Source organism: Siphateles boraxobius, unplaced genomic scaffold (genome assembly GCF_051911475.1).
Source record: "Siphateles boraxobius isolate OS27281-9 unplaced genomic scaffold, OSU_SipBor_1 3, whole genome shotgun sequence".
In the NCBI taxonomy this organism is placed as follows: Eukaryota; Metazoa; Chordata; class Actinopteri; order Cypriniformes; family Leuciscidae; genus Siphateles; species Siphateles boraxobius.
In genome coordinates, this window is record NW_027508919.1 from 11,163,967 (window position 1) to 11,186,930 (window position 22,964).

A 22,964-nucleotide genomic window follows, 5' to 3' on the forward strand; every position below is an offset into this window, starting at 1 on the left:
GTTCTAATATTTAAAATCGTATTTATTGCACCAATCATTTTATAATCTTGAGTAAGAAAAATGGCTATACATAAAAATATATGCACTATATAACCAACAATAGCCTGTAGGTATACTATAGCTCCCAGCGAATTTTGTAATAAAATGTCTAAACCACAGCTCGAGTTCTGATGGTAACTGGAGGATATCAGAGAGCATATCAGCGCGCTATTGTGTCTCGCTGGAGTTTGCGCGCGTGGCGAATCGCGGGCTGTGAAAAGGATTCCCCCAACCTCCCTTAACCCGCAGTCAATGTGATTTCTCACTGAGGTCACACTCGGCCCCCGTGCACAATGCCACTTTACGACTCACCATCTCTGATTCTGCCGCATTAGCATCATTATGCGCGTTCACCCACACAAAAAGCAAGCATGAGCTTCTGGAAGTTTCACGGCCATCTGGTTCAAACGTCCAGAAAACCCAAACCACTATAGCCTATAAGTCAGTCCTGCGAGAAAATAGCATTTAGCGACACACAGCTAGAATTAGTGGATTTCACTGTATGTTTTTTTATTAAATAAACCCATTTGAACTTTATTTTAACGGTATCTGATATTTTGCGCGTAACGCATTTGCAGTTCACTCACACAATTGAGGCGCACGTACAAATAGTCTATTTAAACACTACAAAACATTCAGTAAGAGTTTAATCGAAGGCTTAATGTTTGCTGAGGCGTTCTGATCAAATAGAACGTGTAGCCTACTCTATGGAGATGCACCGTGAGAATGCATTGAAATTCGGTCCTGTGACCTGTGGCTGTCCATCTGTCGTGGGCCAGCTGAAGTCTGAAGCTGTTCTCTGCGAAACTGCTCAACACAGCCGTGACCCTGACTACAGCCCATCAATCTCTGTTTTTTTTTTTTTTTTTTGTAAGCAAATGCAATATTTTAGTTCGTTTTTTCTGTATGTAGTAAAGACTGTGCCATCATATTCAATTTGTCATTTAATGGTTGTTCCCAGTGGCCAAAGCGCAGGTGACAGCTTTCTTAACATCTAAACCTCAGGCGTTTGTCACACTCATAATTAAAGTTACATATTTTACTCATGCAAGTTACTGTTTCTTATCCATTCGGGAAAGTTTTCGTGTGAAAGTCAACCTCGAAATGTAATTTCATTACTTCTTTATCAGGTTTCATGCTCAAAAAGGGCGAGTCAGTGCGTTTTAAACAAGTGGGTGGTTTCTTCACACGCCATATAAGGGGAAGACGCATGTGCTCAAGCAGATGCGCATAATTAAGTTGAGATGCTAATCACATGCTATGTACATACTAGAATTAAGTGCATGAGATAGGCTAGCTAGCTCTGAAAAAGAGTAGGCATATATATATATATATATATATATATATATATATATATATATATATATATATATATATATAAAACCATATTTTAAACTATTGATTGAAATTTGTCTTTACGTTTTTAATTTTAAAAGTCGACAGGTGTTACTTTGTTCGTAAAGTGACCAAACAGTTGAGTGTAGTTAAGCTATAATCAAGTAAATATTTTTACAGCAGCAGCCCAATTAAGCAAACATGGCAATAGGCATATATAAGCGGGTGTTGAAATCTGGCGGCGTCATATGTCCTCATCAGATGGCTTTTTTTTTCTTTTTTTTTTTTGTGGACATGGGTTTGAGATGCATTTTCAAGCTGTGGTAGTAAAGTCACCCCGGGCTGGAAGAGAGGGAGGGGGCGTGGGGGAATTAACTTTGTCATTGAAATGAAAAAGGATCGCGCGCACAATGGAGCATGGCAGGTGGGACGTAGCAATTCGCAATGGGGCCGTGGAAGCCGTGGAAACTCCGCGGAGGGAGGAGGGAATCACGGCGGAATGCTCCGGCGCCGCGGGTCGAGAGGGCACCGTGGGTGTTTGTAAAGGCACGCGAGCATCTGCCGCCTGTGTGGCAACTAATCTCCCTTCCTCCTTATTTCTCATACCGAGCTTTCTTTGCTCTGTAACCGTCCCTCCCGTATTTCACTTCCTCTGTCTTTCTCTCGGTTCGTGGCAGGTCATAATCATTCGGCAAGTGCCCTTCATAAAACCTTTATTAACGCATGTCTTACATTTTGGGGGTTGCGTCCAAAGAAGAGTTGGAGATTTACGCAATAGGACACACATTCTCGAGACATAAGGTACGCACACGTGCGTTTGTTTAGAAATAGGCTAGTTTGTTGATCTCGATCATTCACTTTCTGTTTACACTTGAGCAAGATATATTTCTTCCACATGAGTCATGGAGAGAAGTCTGCCCTCCCACAATATCCATGTTAACTCTTAAAAGGGTCCTAGTACAAACCAAAAAGCTATTTTGCCATTTTGTTTAGATGTCATAGAATAAGCCTTTACGTTCCAAACAGAACTTTATTGTCTAGTTATGTGTGCTTGTGCATGAAATAATCCTTCCCCATCCCATGTTGTTCTAAGCCTGTATGACTTTTTTCCTGAGGGGGATTTTTATTTTTATTTTTATTTTTTAAGTAGTAGTAGTAATAGTTTTACTGTGTTTGTCCATGCAATGAGATCAATGGGGTTCAAAACGACACTGAACCGCACAGATTTGTATTATATTTACAAAAATGCTGAGACCTTTTTCAAAATATATTATGTATCATGTTCCACAGAATACTCTATGAACTATCCCTTTATGAAATGGTTCTTGATAAAAAAAAATTAAAAGGATGTTGGATGAAATTCCCTTTTAATTTAATTGTTTGCAACTCAAGGCATTTCAAAGAGTTTGAAATCTTTTGCAATGCTTTCTGCACTATGATATGTGCCATTTCTAGAAAGTATAATGGAAAAGTGTGCTGTCAGCATTTCGTAGTCAGGGAATACTAAATTGCGGATGGTTTTATCAGCTCATCAGAGATGTCTGCAAAAATCTGCGCTTGTAATTAATTAGCTTGACACTAAAAAATAGATAATGCTCTTTATCTTTGGCTGTTTAAGAGTGCAGTATGTAAGTTCATTTGACTTTCCTCTCTCCTATTATCATCATCGTTCAGCACCCTCTCACACATTCATAAATATTTTATGTTTTTGGTGAATTGGTGGCTAATATGAATTCATACAATCTCATTTGTACATTTTCCGTTTACACACAACAAACGGTTATAGGTTTGGGGGTGGACCTTCATGCTTTCCATACAAATCACATTGTATCAATTCATATTAATTCATCAAATAGTTATGTTTTCTCATGAGATGGGGTTTTGTTTGAGTTGTGCAATGGCCATAGGCAGTGTAAAATACCAACAATAATGCCAAAATCTTCTTTTGTTTTCCACAGGAGCAAGAAAGTTACACAGGTTTTATAACTACATGAGGGTGAGTAATGATGACAGAACATTTTTTGTTAATATCTCAGAATTAAAGTATAAATCTAAAAAGGAAAGGGGAGTCCCACATTGGTGATTAACCAAAAAGACACTGAGATCCAACATTTAGAGAAGCAGCCGTTTGATATTCAGTCAAACACGGCTCACATTCGCAAGCCACAAAGACGTGAATGTTCTGTTTTCTGATTTGTGTCCTAAAAAGACAGACCAAGAGTGTGTCTGTGCAACAGAATCTGTGTAAAAGGCCGATTCCCGTCCGTCTGGCAGCTGTTGCTTTGTCACCTGATCACTTGTTTTTGTAGCCGAATGATACCTTTCTTCAATCTGCATGCCACTAACCTACGCCTATATCTGATGTCACATTCATAAAATGCTTGTCTGTTTTTATTTTAGAGTTCACAAAACACCGCTCTTCTGTTTTTGATCATTGCAGCTCGGTTGGCTTGAACAGATTATCTGATTTCAAGAAGCAATTCACTCTCTTTTGCTCCTTCAGCTGATCAGAGAGCTGCTTATTGACAAATGGAACCTCCTTGCTCCGTGTTTTGTGTTCAACATGGAGGAATAACTTGTCTTTTTTGTTCAGAGCCTTTTTCTGAGAACGACTCCACAAAACATGACAGTGTCGGAGATGGGGGGAAAAACAACCTATTGTTCGTTCTTCTCGACACACTTCTTTTCTCGGAGAGCACAAAGGCACGCACACTTCTGGGAGCATTGGTGACTTCGGCGCATGTGGGGGCTCAAAGGTGACATATTTCAGAAGGGGGTTCATTCAGTATGCTATAGATTTAAAGCCTCCTTCCTTTCCCTCTTCCCCTCGCTCAGTCTGCTTGGTTTGGCAGATGTGTGGGGGTCTTTTTTGGGGAGCCTGGGACGGCAGCGCGCCACGTGTTCACAATGTCAGCCTGATTTCTGTGGAAATTCTTATGAGCGAAGGATCACCTTACACAAAGAATCAGAGCCACTTTCTCTCCCCGCTACTTTCCGACTCTCTTTTTCATACTCTCCCGTTTCTTCTTCACACTCTCTGAATGTTATTTTTGGATTTTTTTTTGCAGTTTAAGACTCTCGCCTAGAGATCTGCACCCCCAGATTACACTTTGTATTAAATTAATATCTTCGGTGCTGCAGGTTTAAATGTGATTTACAAGGGAAAGAACATATTGTTCCACCCTAAATGGATCAGAAAACTGTAAGTTTATCAAATACGAATGAGAAATACATACTTCAACGGACTAAGAAATAAAGTAACGCATTCCTAAGGCCTTGCAAATGATAAAAGCATAGAAATTCCCACTTTACGGCCTGTGACGGTTTCCTGTATAAAAGTTCTTTATGGTAAGAGCCAGAGAGTGACAGAACCCCCTCTGAGTTAAGCCAAGTAACTCCATCTCTCCTCCTAATGTGTTCAATTAAAACTCCAGACACACACACACCTATAAAAACAGAGAGTGTGTTTATCTTTCTGGTTCCAATGGAGGGTAAAGGGGATAATTTTATAGCTAGAGGAAGTGATCGTCTGCCGATTCTGTCTAATCCAAACACTGTATAGCTTCGGATCAGCTTAAGAGTGCATATGTGCCGACCTCAGCGCTCATTCGTCGTCTGTCTGTCCATTCATAACATTTATGCATTATTCCATCTATCTGTACAAGCATTCTGTGGATTTAGACGGAAATCCGTGTCTGTTGCTTTAAGGCTTGAAAATCCAGGAAAATATGTGTCATTGAATACCATGTAGATCCTGCTGTTGCTAGAGTCTAACTGGTTTTTTTTAAGGCAGCTATGAAACTGTATTAGGCAACATACTCTCTTTGTTTGATTTTTGAAACTCTTTGTGCTTATATAAGTCTTTTCACAGTATCATTGGTGAAGCACATACATTTCAATATAACTTTTGTATATACTTTTTTTGTCCATCCAGTCAAAGTCAGTGGCATTCATTTGTACTGTAAAAGTATACCTAGTTCTGCTTTTCTTAGTGCTAATATGTGGTAGTAGTGTTATTTTATTGTTGTTTATATACAATTATAGTATTTATTAATATTTATATTAGCTTTAATATTTATATTTTATTAGTTGTTGATGTTTTTTTAATTCCATTTAGCTTATTTTTATTTCAGTAGTTTTAGTACTTGTTGCCATGGCAACATTTATTTTCTTTTTAAAATCTAAGTGTTATATTTTATTTCAGCTTTATTTAAATTCACAAAAATATTTTTAAAGTTCTATTTAACAATAACAGCAGTATGTGTTTTTTTTTTATGAATGTCCACAGTGCTAAAGATAGAGCAGATAAAGTAAACCAGAAGCTTTAGTTTGTCAGTGTAACAGTATTCACTTTAAGACATTTCAGTGCTCATTAAAGTTTTAAAACCCTAAGAGCCTTATCACATTTATTTTTGCAGTATACTTCTCATTCATAATCCAAAAATAATTGCCCAAAAAGAAAAAGAACATTACATCACATTAGCCTACTGTGGAATGTGGGGTCTTTACAATCCTTTTAGCGCTAGTCAATGTTAGCATGATTGTTAATTGTTTAGCTAATGGGCAATTAGATTGAATCAGAGTGTGGGCTTGATAATTAAGAACAGCTCCAGAAAGGCAGCTAATGATCTCTAGTTTCTGTAGTTTTTAGGCTTTGTTGACAGTCGACTTAAACTCAAACAACCCCCGAGTCTCATCACTGTAACTAAAGATGCGGGGGAAACACATGAGAGAATAGAGAAAGAAGTTGCGTCTTTGAATAGCTTAAGAAGTAAACATGTGGCACTAATAAGTGGGCCGTGTGGGCTCTGGCCATCAGTCATTAAGCAAGGTCGTTAATTCTGTACGCCAGGTTTAAGATTGATGAGCTGGGATGGCATTGTTTAAGCGCTAAATTTGTTAAGGGGCTAAATGGCTTGGGGGATTCATTAATTCTGTCCCTGGTCAGCACATAGCCACTCTGAGTACAGTGTGACTTAAGGCCACCAATGACCAGCCTAGGAAACATAGTTTTCATAGTCCGAGGCAGGCTTTTCTTTTTTCTAAAATGTCATTGAAGCGTGGAGCACAGCTAAGTATCCTTATTTGTACCTTTGCTGGAAAAGTTCCATCGGCTTCCCATCTGAGTGCCAAATTAACCGACTCGCATTCCATGTTTTTAATAGAAAACAAGTGGCACACTTTGGTTTTTTCTTTGTTGCAGTGGTCACATTTAGCAACCCCCCAGCCCAAAACACACACGATCCCTTATGCCAGCCAGTGATTTAACGCTTATCCAGCAAGCTCCCCCTGCAGCGACAGAGGGCATGCCATGAGAGAGGCCCTCTGTGGGGGGAAGGAGCACCGGACCGGAGTGCTGACACTAGTGGCTGTTCACATGCTGATGGTTCTTTGTTAGGGGACCAGGCAGGAGGTCTCCTTCAGGACCCCCTCCCAATCTGACACACTTAGTAACTTTTGTATTGGCCTGGGCCCTTTGTCAGACTTCACATGACCTTTGACTTCCCACTCAGCCGCCAATCAGACACCCTGAAAGTGAGGGGACAGCAGGCTGGAAGAGTCAGGAACAAAAGCTGCGGAATCACTTCATCGTGCACACACATGAACCGCAGCTCTGACGAGATTTTTCATCATCGTGGTCGCCATCTCTTTTGTCAAGCTAGCTTTTTGTCAGGCGAAATTCTAGTCGTTAACATGAAGGATCTTGAAACAGCTTGTTATCCTTTGTTATTCTCCTCAGTGTAAGGGAGAAACAGTTTAATTTGAACAGCAACAGCTACTATATCTCATATATGTGCTGCTTTGGGGTTCAATGTTCACCACTAATAAGCTTGTGCACTTTTAAACACCAAGTTAGAGATGTTTCATGTCTTTGTTTGTCAAATGGGTGATAGTAATTAGCAGTCTCAATGCTGAAACATCATCTTTGAAAATCAATACAATTCTGCCCTCATCATTAGTCATGCTACTCAAATAGTTTTTATAGTTTTCAATAATTAATGAGTGTATTCTTAGAGGTTGACTTGTTGTAGTGGAATTACAAGGACAAAAGCTTCTCTTCATAAATATGAGAAGATCACATTTTGTAATCTGTATCTGTATCAGTTTTAATGCGCTTTATTGGCATGACTAATAATTGTGCATTTGTATTGCCGGATTTGAGTGGCACACAAAGAAAACACTGAAAAGCCAAAAATAGTGCAGCATAATGTGCCTCGTCTCTCGCTTTCTATCTCAGAGGCAAGCTTTATTGGAAAAGCTGTGAAAATGTACAAAATTGCTAAAGCTTTCAAAGTACTTACAGCTATTGCACATGAAGCATGATAAATGAGATATAACAGAAAATAGAATATGAATATTTCCAGTTATTGCTCAGCAAAATCAGAGAGTGTTGATTAAAGGAGATGAAAGGAATTCTGTAACAGGAACAAGAAAAAAAATAACAGAGTGGCTCAGTTTTCACTTTTCTTTCCCTGCCTTGAAAACAAGCCTAACAATGGAGCCCTTGTGGCCGACAGAAGTGCAATGATGTATCAGTTTGTCTGGAATTAAACGCTTTTTCTAGATTCTCTATTTTCAAAGCGCAGTAATGATGTGAGAGGGAGCAGTGGGAGGCTCTTTGTAACCTCCCTTGAGGATGAAGAGATGGAAGATTACGGTAGTGTGGGCTAACATAAAATCCACTTTCATAAATGTATGCAGTGCATTCTCAGACATATAGGGCAATCAGAAAGTATGCATCAGTGGCTATTTAGTAGTTTATTGTGGTACTATTGTTATAAGCATTTAACTTGTGGTATGTATCATGTTCCGCACCATTTGTGCTATGGGCATAAATGATATTTAAATGCTTTACTGTTTGTTTCACTCTGCTTGTCTGTGTTTGCATGTTCTACAGTCTGTGCAGTAGTGTTTTTTTTAGCGACTCTTTCTTCTGGTTACATAGTTACGCCAGTAGGTGTTGGCTAATGGCAAGTCCGCCACTCATTGATTTTGGTTCATTCAATTGATTCATTAAAAAAAGATTTTTTTGTGTAGTTGAGTTGTTTAGGTGATTAATTTAAGAGACTACAACAACAACATCAGCTGGTTCCGTGTGTCATACATCATTACGCCGTTTCTACATCATTGCACATGCGCAAAACTTTCAAGTTTCGGTTTATAATCCGATCAAGTGTTTGTCCTGTGGAACAGATTAGGAAAGGTTTATCCCACCCGTCTCAAACCGATTGAAATTTTAAACGGTTTTCACTCCGATTGAGGTGTAAACATGGCATTTTCATTCGGATTGGACTTTTTTAAAACTATTGTAACCGGAATACAATGCTCAATGTAAACGCACCTAATATGTTAGCAAATAGCTGATTTGTTCAAATACGATGAATTATTCAGGAAATAAACACTATTGTGTGTTGATCTGCGTTGCATTCGTAATTTTCAGGAACTGTAAATTGCAATACTGTGTTTGAAATATATGTTGCTCTATATTAAATGGATAGTTCACCCAGAAATTAAAATGCTGTTATAATTTACTCACTTCCTTGGTATTCCATACCTTACCTTCTTCTATGGAACACAAAAGGAGATATTTCGAAAATCGATATAAAAAAAGTGAAGTATTTTATTTATGCAATGAAAGTCAATGGGGTCCAGTGTTGTTTGGACCCCTTTAGATTTGAAATACCTTATTTTGTGTCCCACGGAATAAAGTCAGGTTTGGAATCTAGGTTGGTGAAATCTAGTATATTAGTAATGTATAATGCAGGGATAATGATCTGAATGGAGTTGCATCATTTCAGCTGTGTGAATATCTAAAAGCTTGTTTTTCATTGTATCTCTCTCTTTCTCTAGGGTACAGCAGTAAGTATCCTGTCAGTCTTGCACGCCGTAAGTTCAGAAAAGCCCAATCCCTTCACACATTCACGCACACACACCCCTCCCGTTCCAAACGGTGATAAATCAATTCCAGAACGCCCTCCTTGTCTCCAGCTCACTCAATCACTCACTCAGGCACACAATCACACACAGACACACACACACTGCTCAAAGTAGACTCTACCAATCTCGCTCTATCTCCCTCTTCTTGTCTCATGTGGCCCTTGCAATGCACCAAGTCCCATGCTTGCCATATGGTGGAGAACTGAGAGAGGGTTGCACAGTTCCAGATTTCTGTGTGTGTGTATATATATATATATATATATATATATATATATATATATACCAACCCACAGGCTCATGAAAATTCACTACGGTCTCAAAGGTGTTATTTTAAAGTTCCTCACTTGTTTTTGTTGCATCTGTTACTATGCTGGGAGGCTCTATCAGATCGATTTTGGTTTTGTATGTTGTACTGTATTTCATTCCTTAAATGAATATTCAGGCTGAATCGATGGTATTTGTTTACCACAGCATGTTGATTACCATAAATTAGTTGATTTGGCACTTTATTTCGATGGTCCACTTTAGGCGTTCGACTAACTGTATGTAACTTTGCAACTAAATGTCAACTTATACTACTTACCCAAACCCTAATCTAACAATCTACAGTCTACTAATATTCTAATTGTAGAATGTTAGTGGACATGTAGTTTGCAAAGTTACTTATAATAGCTTATACTTGGACCATTGAAATAAAGTGTAACCAATAATTTTGACTTGTCCCTCATTTTCACAATAGAAGTGGTTGGACCAATTTTTTGAGGATTTAAAAGCCGAAATGTGAAGCGTACAATTTTATAAAAGCACTTAAATGAATTCCTTTGTAAAAATGTGTATATTATTTTTACATCAGTTTTAAGGTTTTAGGCATTGTGGCCAATTTGTAAAAATGGGTATAACTTTACAAAGAAAATATTAGTAAGCACTTATTTCCCCACACTAAAAACATTTTAACATGCATGTTCACACCATTTTGCAGTACTTTTGAAACACTGGGTATTTTAGCATTTGCGGATTGGCCCTATTCACTTTTATTAAAAGTATTCCACTGTAACACAGACTTCAGCTTTTTTTTTGGGGGGGGGGGGGGGAGTCGGACAAGACGGAATTAATTGAGCTTAAGTTGTAGTGAACTCAAAATATGCCTCTGTTCCTTAGTTTGTCTTAAATGTTTCAACTTTTTTCTGCATTCGATTTATCATGAAAAAAGTACCATTTTTTTCTTCTTTTTTTGTAATGATTTGCATCGGTTGCAGTTATTGGAGTACACACACATATGTCTGTGTCTGAATGTGAGCACACGTGCTTATGCGTTAACAGGGTCTCCACAGGATATTAAAGGCTCTTGAATCATCTGTCCAGCTGGCGGACCCACTGGTACACACACTTTCTCACACATACACACACACAGACACACAATTGCAGTTCACAGAAGGCACTCTGGCTCGCAGCCTACAAGCTGTTTAGGGGGAGGCATAATTACAACACTCTACTCTCCTCCAGTCCAGTCTCTGGGCATCCATAGCGAGGTCTCTCTGAACACATATAAAGAACACCAAGAGAATCTGCTGCAGACTCTCTGCTGGAAACTGCAAACCCAAATGTCTTCAGACGGCATCTTGGTTATTTTTCTATCCCTCTCACTCTCTCCAGCGGCTTACATTTCTCTGCCATTCGATGTTTTTCTTTCTCGCTCACATCTGGATGCATAGTGGGGTAGTGATGAGTTAGAGGGGGATATTTTCATAGGAGTGTTTGAAGATGAACGTTGTCTGGAAGCTGTATCTCATCTCCTGGTATTCCCCACCCTCTTTTCCTTAAACCATGAGCGGACCATTCCACTCTATTCTAAACAAACCCAAGCTCTCCTCTGTCTGATGGAGAACTATTAACTCTTTTTAGTCCTTTCCTCTTTTCTTCTTTCTCATCACTTAAGTGGTTCCTATAAACATTCAGTTCTACCAGGGGTGTTTTATCGGAAGAGTAAATGAGAAAATAATTGCAAGAACAGAAATAATACAAATCACAAATTTTTCCACAAAAAAAAAAAAAAAAAAACATTTTCAAGGGGAGGAGGCAGTGTCTCTTTTGTCTCCTTTGAGCTCATTGTGTTCTCATTGAGATACCAAAGTGTGGCATGAAATGGGGGGAGGGGCGAATAAGGCACTGTGATTGGCTGAATACCAATGTCAGTGCAATAGTGCTTTTTTGCCTAGTCATTTTTGAAGTATTTTACAAACAGGCTTTGATGTGACTTACTTTTTAATAAATAGTAGGTTACTATAAATGATACAATATTATATTATAAATACTGTATTATAGTATTTGATGAAAGTATCAAGTGTACAAAAATGTGTAACATTAACAATTATTGTGGAATAATAGAAGTTTATTGTTGAAAAATAGAAGCCACTCTTTCATTAAATGCATGTACAAATGCTTACTTTTTCTCCTACATCCCTTTCTGTATGTGTTTATCTGTTCTTTGCTTTTGCTGATGTGGCCGTTGTGACTGATGTAATGAAACAAAGCTGTGTATACCTGCGTTTGTCACAATAAAAGAAAGAATAGTTGGTGTATGTTTTTAAAGGGCTCTGTTAGTAATTAAGATGGTGATATGCTAAAGGCTGAGTTATTGGCGATAACTAATAATTTATATGCGTATAGACCAAAACAGACTTATACAGGGATGTCAGGCACCCTTGGTGACCCAGGCTATATCAGGCATAAAAAAAAGAATATTCACTAGTTTTTTTTATTTATTTAGTAGTTATTTATGTGAGTGTAAAACAGTACAGAATATAACCCTATAGACCCTATAGAATATGTAATATAGAATAATAATAATAGGCCTATAGGCTATTTTTCTGTTTGATTGATTGTTTTTATTAATTTATTTATCCATAAACGGTAGTCCAGGTCCTGCACAGAGGTTAGATAGCATAAGTGTCCTCTCTTAACTAAACTAAAAATCATACGATGCAACGCCGTTTGCTTCAATCAAAAATTCGGTCCAAAAGTCTTAAATGAAATTTGCCTTGACATTGCGATAGCTGACACAGTGAAGAGACCTGAGACTTGAGGTCTCCATATCAATGCACTTACAATATTATTTTCAGCTTTTTCCAAAAGATGACAATTATTAATATATTATAATATGTTATTTTTGAAGTTGCAGTAAAAAAAATCACTTGACTCAAAAATCGGATTGAGCATATGCAACTTGAATAAGCATGAAGCTTTTTATGCTCTCGTTTTCTCGCTCTTTCTCTCTGTCTCTGATTTTCAATGGCTCATGTCAGGGGCCCACAAGGATATTGTGGTTTTTCTGCTGAACTCAACAAAAAAAAAAGGTTTACTTTCTGCGGGCCATTGTGTTCGTGAGGTCATGTGCTTGTGCATGTACAATGAAAGATAGAGAGAAAGAAATAGCAAACAAAAGTAATTGATGGCACATCTGTAGATACTGATTGGTGATACCATTTGTCTTCCCCTTCTGTGAGATATAGCTCTGACAAACATCTACCAGCTACCATTCCTTTTTTCCAGAGCGACCAGCGCTTGCTCTTATAGAGCACCCAAGAGCACATGTCCAAACAGAGCCAGCTGTTGTGCTTTAGTGCAGTTATATTTTTGTACTGACATGGTACCACTGCTTACCTTCTTTAAATAAAGTTTGCAGGGATTTTAGGATCATTTTTGTGGTCTCATTGCACCATTTGGTTTCTGTTTTGGTTCAGCAATGGAATGCATTCCCCAGGCCTCAATAAAATTTGATTAGTTCCACTTGAGGACCCAGTAGTTAATTAAGTTTGGGTTGAATCTAATATAAGAATGACTATTTAATGGTATAGGGCCATAAAATAAGACTTGCATTGACATCAAAAATAGCTCAGAGGAAAATTCATTGTCTTCCTTGTTCCTTGTCAAGGCCATGGAATGAATCAAGGAATACAAACAGTTTTCTAATCTTTACACAGTTTAGTTGGAGGGCAGAGTAAAAATGTACTGCCAATGGGAAAAATGCAAAGCATGTGAGAGGTGAACCATTGGTAGTATGGTAGAATGGAGGTACTCCCTTTTTTCTTTTCTTTTTTCTTTTTCTGCCTCCTCTCTCTCAAATATATATTTGACCTGACCTCCTTAGTTGATTAATATACTTAGCTTCCTAATACTAAACTGTGTTAAAAAAACAATTGTGTGCTCAGTATTCTGTTCGCTTCAGGTGAGGAGTTGAGTTGCTGCCTATGTAGTGTGTTCCAAATTGATCACTTATTTTTTCCTTTCTTTTTTTAACATTTTCAGTTAGATCTTCCTTACGGCAGCTGTCTATGAAGGCAGTAGACAGCAAGGCAGGCACCGAATGAGGAACATGATGAGGGGAGGAAAAAGATTAGTTGCAACTTCTTTTCATACAACTGTGTGTGTGTGTGTGTGTGTGTGTGTGTGTGTGTGTGTGTGTGTGTGTGTGTGTGTGTGTGTGTGTGTGTGTGTGTGTGTGTGTGTGTGTGTGTGTGTGTGTGTGTAACACTCTGTACCCTGGCAGTGGAGTGGTCAGGAAATGTCATTTTTACCAGTAGTGGCTATTATAACATGCCATCTAAAAATACCTCTCCGCCTTTGCCTGTCTGAGCAGAAATACACATCTGCTGCTACTGTGGATTCAATAACAATACTACATGAATCTGTGATTTTGTATGTTTCCTCATCACACAGATATATAATTGCATGCGGAAGAAATGGTGACTGGAATATCATGCTCTTAGATCTGTTAAAATGGAATTATTTTGACTTAAAAAGCTCATTCTTTATATGTTGTTTGCCGGAGCATTAGTCTCTTATTAACTTAACTTAACTCTTAACCACAGTGCTAACCTTCTAACCACAGTCTAAACATACATTAAAGTATGTTTTTGTCTGAAGTCAGCTACTTTTGTGGGTGTCACTTTAGCGTTTTATATATCAGAGGTTGATTTTTATTAAACCAAACAGAATTGTCTCTGTTATTTTTTCCTCACTCTTCATGAAGGTCACAATAAAACTGTCCAAAACTAGTTTTAACCATGCCTTCATCCTTTATTATTACTTTTCAAATGCCCTTTAGTATTTACCCTTGTATTAGACCCAGACAATCTTTTAATCTGAACTATTGACAATCCATCATAAAAAATGAATATTACATATTTGAATTAACAGAGAGTGCATCAATCATAAATCATTTTAACATTCATTCCGTGAAAAATAATGTTTTTTTTAACTCAAATTGCCAATGTTCCCTAAGTTGTTGCGTCATTTACACAATGACCAAAATTGTCCTCCAATAAAGTTTAATCAAAAGTGGTTACCAAGGAGACAACAGTGGCATTGTAGAGCATGCTTCAGAATAAATATGAGACATTTAATGTGTAAAGAAAGCAAAGAAAAATCAAGGTAAACTTCACTTGTAAACAGAATATTTTTATTTTGTCAATGCAGAAAGTGTGAAAACATTATAATTGTGTATTATGATATACTAACTATGACACTTACACTTTATTTTAGGGTGTCTTTGTTACACTGTAATTATACATTTACATACATTTACAATTATAGAATTATATACATTTAGGTATTGAGGAATATTAGGTATTCAAGTACTTAGAATTAGGATTAGAGTTTAGTTTGGTTTAGGGTTAGTTGCATGTAATTGCTATAGTAAATAGTAAATAAATTGTTTAAAGGGCTGAAACACTAAACGTGTTTAAAGTGAGTTTATTTTCTCCAAAGAGCCGAAAGTATCCATAATTGTGTGTGTGTGTGTGTGTGTGTGTGTGTGTGTGTGTGTGTGTGTGTGTGTGTGTGTGTGTGTGTGTGTGTGTGTGTGTGTGTGTGTGTGTGTGTGTTTGGGAGTGCAGAGAGCTCTGTGTTGAATAAGAAAGACTTGAAGATCCTTTAAATGGCCTCTGTACTAAATTCAAACCGGCCTTCAAAAGAACCGATAGACATGAGAACGATAGACAAGAACCGATGTGTGTGTGTGCAGTGCACGTGTTGTAGAGTCTGTGCAAGTTCCTGTTCTGTCAATGAGTCATTTTTGTCTCTTTCTGCCACTCAGCCTGTCTCTCTTTTGCTTTGCAGAATTAAACGACAGAAAAAGACTGAGAAAACCTGCTGCTGTCAGATGTACCTGTGCTCTCCTGTGAGTGGAGTCTTGCAGTGTGTCACTGTGTCTCTCACTTTCCCCAACAACATCTCACCCGGTTTTATGGAGCTTTCTTCAAAGAGTGTCACACTACAGGACATCTGCAAGACACGTGAAAAGGAGGAACAAAGCAGGAGAATGAATAAGGTACAAGACAACAAACTAAAGAAATAGGAATAAATGACCAACTGATAGAGAAAGCAATATGCCTATACAAAAAAAAAGCATTTTGCTGCTTACTGCATACTTTGAAGTATACACTTAATCCAAATATTCTGAAAAGACATGATCGCTGTATATGATGAACGGATTTAATCTAGGCTTTTATTGACATAAAAACATTGATCAGCGAACATACTAAGTAGAGCATTCAAATTTGTTAAACGGACGCTCAAGAACATTTGATTGACACGCAAGAACCAATGGGGTTCATTCTCACGTCACGCCAACAGTTGAGCTTCCTGAGGAAGAAACAGAAAAGAAAATGGAGAAAATTTGCTGTAGCTGCTGTTCGTAACATTTCAAGCAAACGATAATCAAGTGCATTTGATCTGATATGGAGTACAAGGCTATATAAAGCAATCGTGTCTCTTCAGAAGACTTGGGTTAAACTGCTCGATTCATTAACTTTATTTTACGTTCTCTGAACATTTTGAACTGTCAGAGTTTTGAGTGAACAGACTTTCAATGGAGGGACAAAACTCTGTTTTGAAGATGAATTAAAATCTTATTTATTTTTAACAACATGAGAGTGAGTATTGATAATACATTTTTCATTTCTGGGTGAACTATCCTTATCTGCTTGCTATTTAAAAAAAACAATACATGAAAAAATGCATTATGTACGTATTATGTACAGTACGGTGGCAAGTAATAAACAAACTGCATAATCATTTAACAAAACGGCTTACAATCACATTTCAAAGATGAAGTTCTATCAGTGCAATGCATTGTGGGATAGCAAATGCAGTAGACCTAGGTTTTCTACATGCTTCAAAACACAAAATGTATTTCCTTTTCAAGTAGTTTTTCAAAGACAACATGTTTGTTGAACATATTCCACAAAATAGAGACAAAGGGAAAAAAAGCTACTAATTCAATTAACACCACATTAAATGTTGCAATAAACTATTTCAGGCACACCACTATCATCTGTTCTTGTATTTCTGCGTGACCTACCTTTTGTTTTTGTGCAATGATATACAGAGCTCAAATGTCACAGATGGCAATTAAACTTTTGTACAAGATTGTTCCACAGCAACAAGACTCTGTAATTAATAATTAAGAATTTTTGCACATAACACTTTAGATGTCTCAAGTACAATGAGCTAGAACATCTAGAAAAAATAATTTAATGATCTTGGAATAGATGTGCACAGCAGTTTTGTCCTTTTGCCTTATTGAAACGAAGTAAGACATTTTGCTAACTTCAAAACGCTGCTGGTAGATGCTGTAACTTATCTGGGTATTCTAATAAAAAATATAATTTTGTTTATTTTGCAAATTATAATCTAAAAGCAGATCAAACACTCTCTCTGTTATGTTATTTAAGTTCATACACTACCCAGATGCAGTGGATTGAGAAATGGTTCCATACTTGCATCATTCTTAACACCACTGTGCTTGCAGGGACACCAGCTCACCAATTTAATTAGTCCGCCTGGCTAACATCATGTTCAAGTAACAGAGTCCAAGCGTAATTGGCTTGAGGGTAGCAAACAAACAAGCAAAACACAGCTCAGCATTAGCCATCTGATTCAATTGTTTAATTAGGACATGCATTCCAGTAAACACAAATTTCTCAGAGGAACAGCCATAACACGTAGCTCATGCTAATCTACCGGTGCAGTCTAACAGACTATTGCATTCTACTCCACTACTGACCTTCTACATTCTATTGGGCTTTAAGATAAGTTACTTTAAGCTTTATTCAATATAACTATACTTGGGCATTCAGTAATAGTTCTCCAGCCAACAAGTTTAAAGGAATAGTTCACCCACAATTTTTTTCGTCATTTACTCACCGTCAAGTTGTTCCAAACATGTATGAGTTTTTTTCTTCTGTAGAACACAAAAGAAGATATTTAGAAGAGTATGGTTAACCAGACAGTTGACAGCACACATTGAATTCCATAGTATTTTTCTTTCTACAATGAAAGTCAATGGGTGCTGTCAACTGTCTGGAGACCAACATTCAAAATATCTTCTTCTGTGTTCAATAGAAGAAAGAAACTTATCCAGATTTGGAACAACTTGAGGGCGAGTTTTTGGGTGAACTATCCCTTTAAGTAAGCATAAATAATTGTAGGACTATTGTTAGGAATTTAACAGACTCATTATGGTTGTGTCATGGTACAGGTTATATTTGGCAAATGTGGTTGTGTGGATGAACCTCACAAAAATGTAATGCACAAAAAAAATGAAGCTTCTTTTTATGAATTCTTGACATTGAGTTGTGTGATTGTTATTTTTTTTAAATACAGTTAAGGGCATTTGACCCTCCTCATTACTATTATACAATTTGATGTTAGTTTCCTTCTCAATGATAATTCTGAATCATTAGATTCATCAAAACAATAACATAAGTAGCATAATAATAATAATACATTTTTTTTATTTAAACTGTTTTGTTTTAAATTTTTGTTGCATGAATTGAAGAGAGAACAACAAATACTATGATGTGCCATTTTTAATGTATTTATTTATATATTTGTATTATGTTGTGTGTGAATAAAATATAGAATTAACATAAATAGAATGAAGAAAGGGATGAAGAATTGCTGATTGATTGATTTATTTACATGCATTAGATATCCTAAAGGAAAAGTTCAGTGTAAATGTGCTGTATCAAATCATTCACTTATACAGAGAGCAATTCAGCTGGGCCTATTTACATGTCTGTTTCTCATTTAACCTCCACAGGAAACCAAACAGAGGAACATGTGTTATTGCTTTCCCCGTGTCTCTCTTACGACAACACTTGCGTATTGATTGCCTCTGCATACCTCTGTCTCCTCTCTTTTCTCAAGAGATCAACACACAAGTAGCTTACAAATAATAGCAAAGTATTTGTGACCAAATTATATAAGATAGCGATAAACTTTGCCACTGAAATGACAAGAATTAGTCCTTGTCTTTTAATTCAACTTAGAGTTTGTGTCAGACAAAACCAATTGTTAGAGTAAAAGCAAAGTTAAACAATGCATTGCTTTGTGCTGTGTTTTTCTCTTTTGTGTAATGAATTCAACCATATGAGATGCAGCTTTTGCTCAAATGGTCTTGGAAAGATGAGAAAAACTGCTTCCAGCATGAATGAGAGAGACAGAGAGATGGATGGAAAGATGGAATATTAATACCACTAGCATAGATAATGTGGCTAATTACCGTGGCAGAGACTGCAGCCAAGTATTATATTAGAAACGGCACTAAATTCAGAGACTGCACACACACACACACGCAATTGTGCACGTTGATGCTCGGAAAGCACTGCCAAGGGGCCGATCACATCTAAGGGTATGCGATGCTCCCAAGCACATCTGTACAAAGTTACAGCACATTTCCACACCACTGCGATTAAGAACTGTCAGTCAGTTATATGTGTGTGCACATTTTTACAGTTGAAAAAAATAATGAATTGTGCAAAGTCAGCTTAAATTCTCTCCATGTTTTGGACCAAAACGTTCTCTTTTCCAACATGGAAACTAGATTTAGCATCACCAGGTTTTATTTTATTTTTTCACACTTTGTCTAGAAGTACTAAGTTAGGCATGTGGATTATTGTGTAAGGGTGAGCATGTATATTATTCCTCTTCAAGAACCCATTTCACATTCAATGTCATCATGTTGACTCACTATACACCATCTTCTCAAAAATAAGAGAAATAATGAGGTATATTTGTGAGAGAAAAACAGATTTGAAGAGTTTAAACCCATATTTTCCCTCCAGAAATCTTAGAAGTTATGTAGCTTTTCCTCAAGCTTACAAGAGAAAGGCTTGCATGAGCTCCCACAAAGTTTCCTCGCAGATACCTTTTTGAGCTACAGCTAAAATATAGATATTAAAAACTCCTTGGCACTGAAATATTCAAATGCCTTTAGCTAGCCAAAAGAACATCCTACTAATATGTTTGATTTTTTTTCATGTTTAAGAGGCAGGATCTGAATAATTGATAGCTGCTTTTTAATGACCTGAAGATAATGTGCTACGGGAGCGAAAAGAGGCTGAATGTAGGCGGTAGAGAAATGTGGAGAGGAAAGGTGGTCAGAGAAACCAATGGGGATTGTGGGAGGGGGATTTAGGCCTGTGCATCAAAATCTCTTTGTAGATAGAAGACGACCCCCACAGCACCATGTATCCTCTCCACATCTCAGAACTTGATGAAACCCAAAAGTAGAACCGTGTGGATTGCAGAAAGTTATGCTTTCATGTAGAGCACCCGTAGCAAAGTGCTACAAAAAGACTTTGTTGGTCGTAAGATCTGTTTGATGGAAAGGAACAACATTATGAAAAGTTGACAAGCAATGTGAGCCCTGAATTTTTATTAGGGTTGGGTGATATTTCAGCTGAAAGAAAATTAACAAAACAAAGGTAAAGAATTCCCTGATTAACTAGTATTGTTAATATGGTGACATATCTTAGTAAATTTGAATGAATTTGAATTATGTGGATTTTTCTGGAGTTGCTCATTCATTAGACTCGATGTATATCTTTGTCTAAGTACAAGCCAAAATCAGAAAACCAAATTTAAGGGCTGCCCTTACGAAAAATAAGTTTATTCAAGTATTCTATTAGTATACTTCTCAACTAGAAATAAGAAAGCATACTTTCAGTCTACATTTTATATACTCAGAAATATACTTAATATTACACTTCAGAATACTTGACTTATACTGAGAGAAAAGTCCAAGTATATGTGGCCTGTCACAGTCCTCGTCTGCACCTGTCTGTCCTTGTCTGCACTACACTACCCAGAATCCTCCTTGTCTCCACACCTGAACTCACTCCCTCACTTACCAGCCTGTTCCTCGTTATCATCATCTGTGTCACCTGTCTTCACATCATTATGGTTCATTTGTCTCTGTATTTAGTTTCTTCTGTTCAGTCTGTCTTGGTCGGTTCTCGTCTATGTTAACTGGTGTTTGCATCCGCTCTGTCTACCGGTACCTGTTTGTTGTTTTGATTTATAGTAAAGTTTATTGTTTATTTGAATTCCTCGTCTCCTCGTGCTTCCTGCCATACACCACCCGTGACAGAAGAACCGACCAAGTAAAGAGTCAGCATGGGAATTCTTCTCACCCCGGTTAACCCAGCTCACTCTCCATTCACCCCAGCCGATCGTCTGGTCCATTGTTTTCAAGACGGTAGCCCAATTGAGGAATATGTGGCAAAATTCCTTGAAATATCCCACCTCGTGGACTGGACTGACGATGCGCTGAAGACCGTATTCTGGTGTGGTCTGGATGAACCTTTGTACCAGCAAGCTCCAGCAACGGCAAACCCAGGTTCGTTTGCCCGGTACCTAGATCATGTGCTGTGGTTGTGTGGCTCAACCTTCACCATTGGTGAGGCGGATGACATTGCCACACAATCACCGTCTCCAGCCATCTCCATCACGCCAACCATCAAACCAGCCACCGGATCGGTATATGGACGTCCAGGACTGGTTTCCTGCATCGCCGATCCCCCACTTATATCAGCACGTGCTGCCAGGAAGGCCATAGTCCCAGAGACCGTCCAGCCAGAGACCGTCCAGCCAGAGACCGTCCAGCCAGAGACCGTCCAGCCAGAGACCGTCCAGCCAGAGACCGTCCAGCCAGAGACCGTCCAGCCAGAGACCGTCCAGCCAGAGACCGTCCAGCCAGAGACCGTCCAGCCAGAGACCGTCCAGCCAGAGACCGTCCAGCCAGAGACCGTCCAGCCAGAGACCGTCCAGCCAGAGACCGTCCAGCCAGAGACCGTCCAGCCAGAGACCGTCCAGCCAGAGACCGTCCAGCCAGAGACCGTCCAGCCAGAGACCGTCCAGCCAGAGACCGTCCAGCCAGAGACCGTCCAGCCAGAGACCGTCCAGCCAGAGACCGTCCAGCCAGAGACCGTCCAGCCAGAGACCGTCCAGCCAGAGACCGTCCAGCCAGAGACCGTCCAGCCAGAGACCGTCCAGCCAGAGACCGTCCAGCCAGAGACCGTCCAGCCAGAGACCGTCCAGCCAGCTCTGGATGACGCAGTGCTACTTGTGGGATCCATGGCTGTTGTGTGTGTGTGGGCAGCACACACATTCATTTCAGCCCATGAACCCAGCCCTGAGCTTCCTTCGCCGCTGGTCCAGTCCAGCCCTGAGCTTCCTTCGCCGCTGGTCCCGTCCAGCCCAGAGACCCCTTCGCCGCTGGTCCCGTCCAGCCCAGAGACCCCTTCGCCGCTGGTCCCGTCCAGCCCAGAGACCCCTTCGCCGCTGGTCCCGTCCAGCCCAGAGACCCCTTCGCCGCTGGTCCCGTCCAGCCCAGAGACCCCTTCGCCGCTGGTCCCGTCCAGCCCAGAGACCCCTTCGCCGCTGGTCCCGTCCAGCCCAGAGACCCCTTCGCCGCTGGTCCCGTCCAGCCCAGAGACCCCTTCGCCGCTGGTCCCGTCCAGCCCAGAGACCCCTTCGCCGCTGGTCCCGTCCAGCCCAGAGACCCCTTCGCCGCTGGTCCCGTCCAGCCCAGAGACCCCTTCGCCGCTGGTCCCGTCCAGCCCAGAGACCCCTTCGCCGCTGGTCCCGTCCAGCCCAGAGACCCCTTCGCCGCTGGTCCCGTCCAGCCCAGAGACCCCTTCGCCGCTGGTCCCGTCCAGCCCAGAGACCCCTTCGCCGCTGGTCCCGTCCAGCCCAGAGACCCCTTCGCCGCTGGTCCCGTCCAGCCCAGAGACCCCTTCGCCGCTGGTCCCGTCCAGCCCAGAGACCCCTTCGCCGCTGGTCCCGTCCAGCCCAGAGACCCCTTCGCCGCTGGTCCCGTCCAGCCCAGAGACCCCTTCGCCGCTGGTCCCGTCCAGCCCAGAGACCCCTTCGCCGCTGGTCCCGTCCAGCCCAGAGACCCCTTCGCCGCTGGTCCCGTCCAGCCCAGAGACCCCTTCGCCGCTGGTCCCGTCCAGCCCAGAGACCCCTTCGCCGCTGGTCCCGTCCAGCCCAGAGACCCCTTCGCCGCTGGTCCCGTCCAGCCCAGGGACCCCTTCGCCGCTGGTCCCGTCCAGCCCAGAGACCCCTTCGCCGCTGGTCCCGTCCAGCCCAGAGACCCCTTCGCCGCTGGTCCCGTCCAGCCCAGAGACTGGTAATGACTCTGTCACTCTCCCCTTTAATTTTTTTGGGGGGGGCCATAGGCCCTCGCCGTGGCCGCCCGAAGGGTCCTCACCGCCATGGCCGCCCGAAGGGTCCTCACCGCCATGGCCGCCCGAAGGGTCCTCACCGCCATGGCCGCCCGAAGGGTCCCCACCGCCCTGGATGCC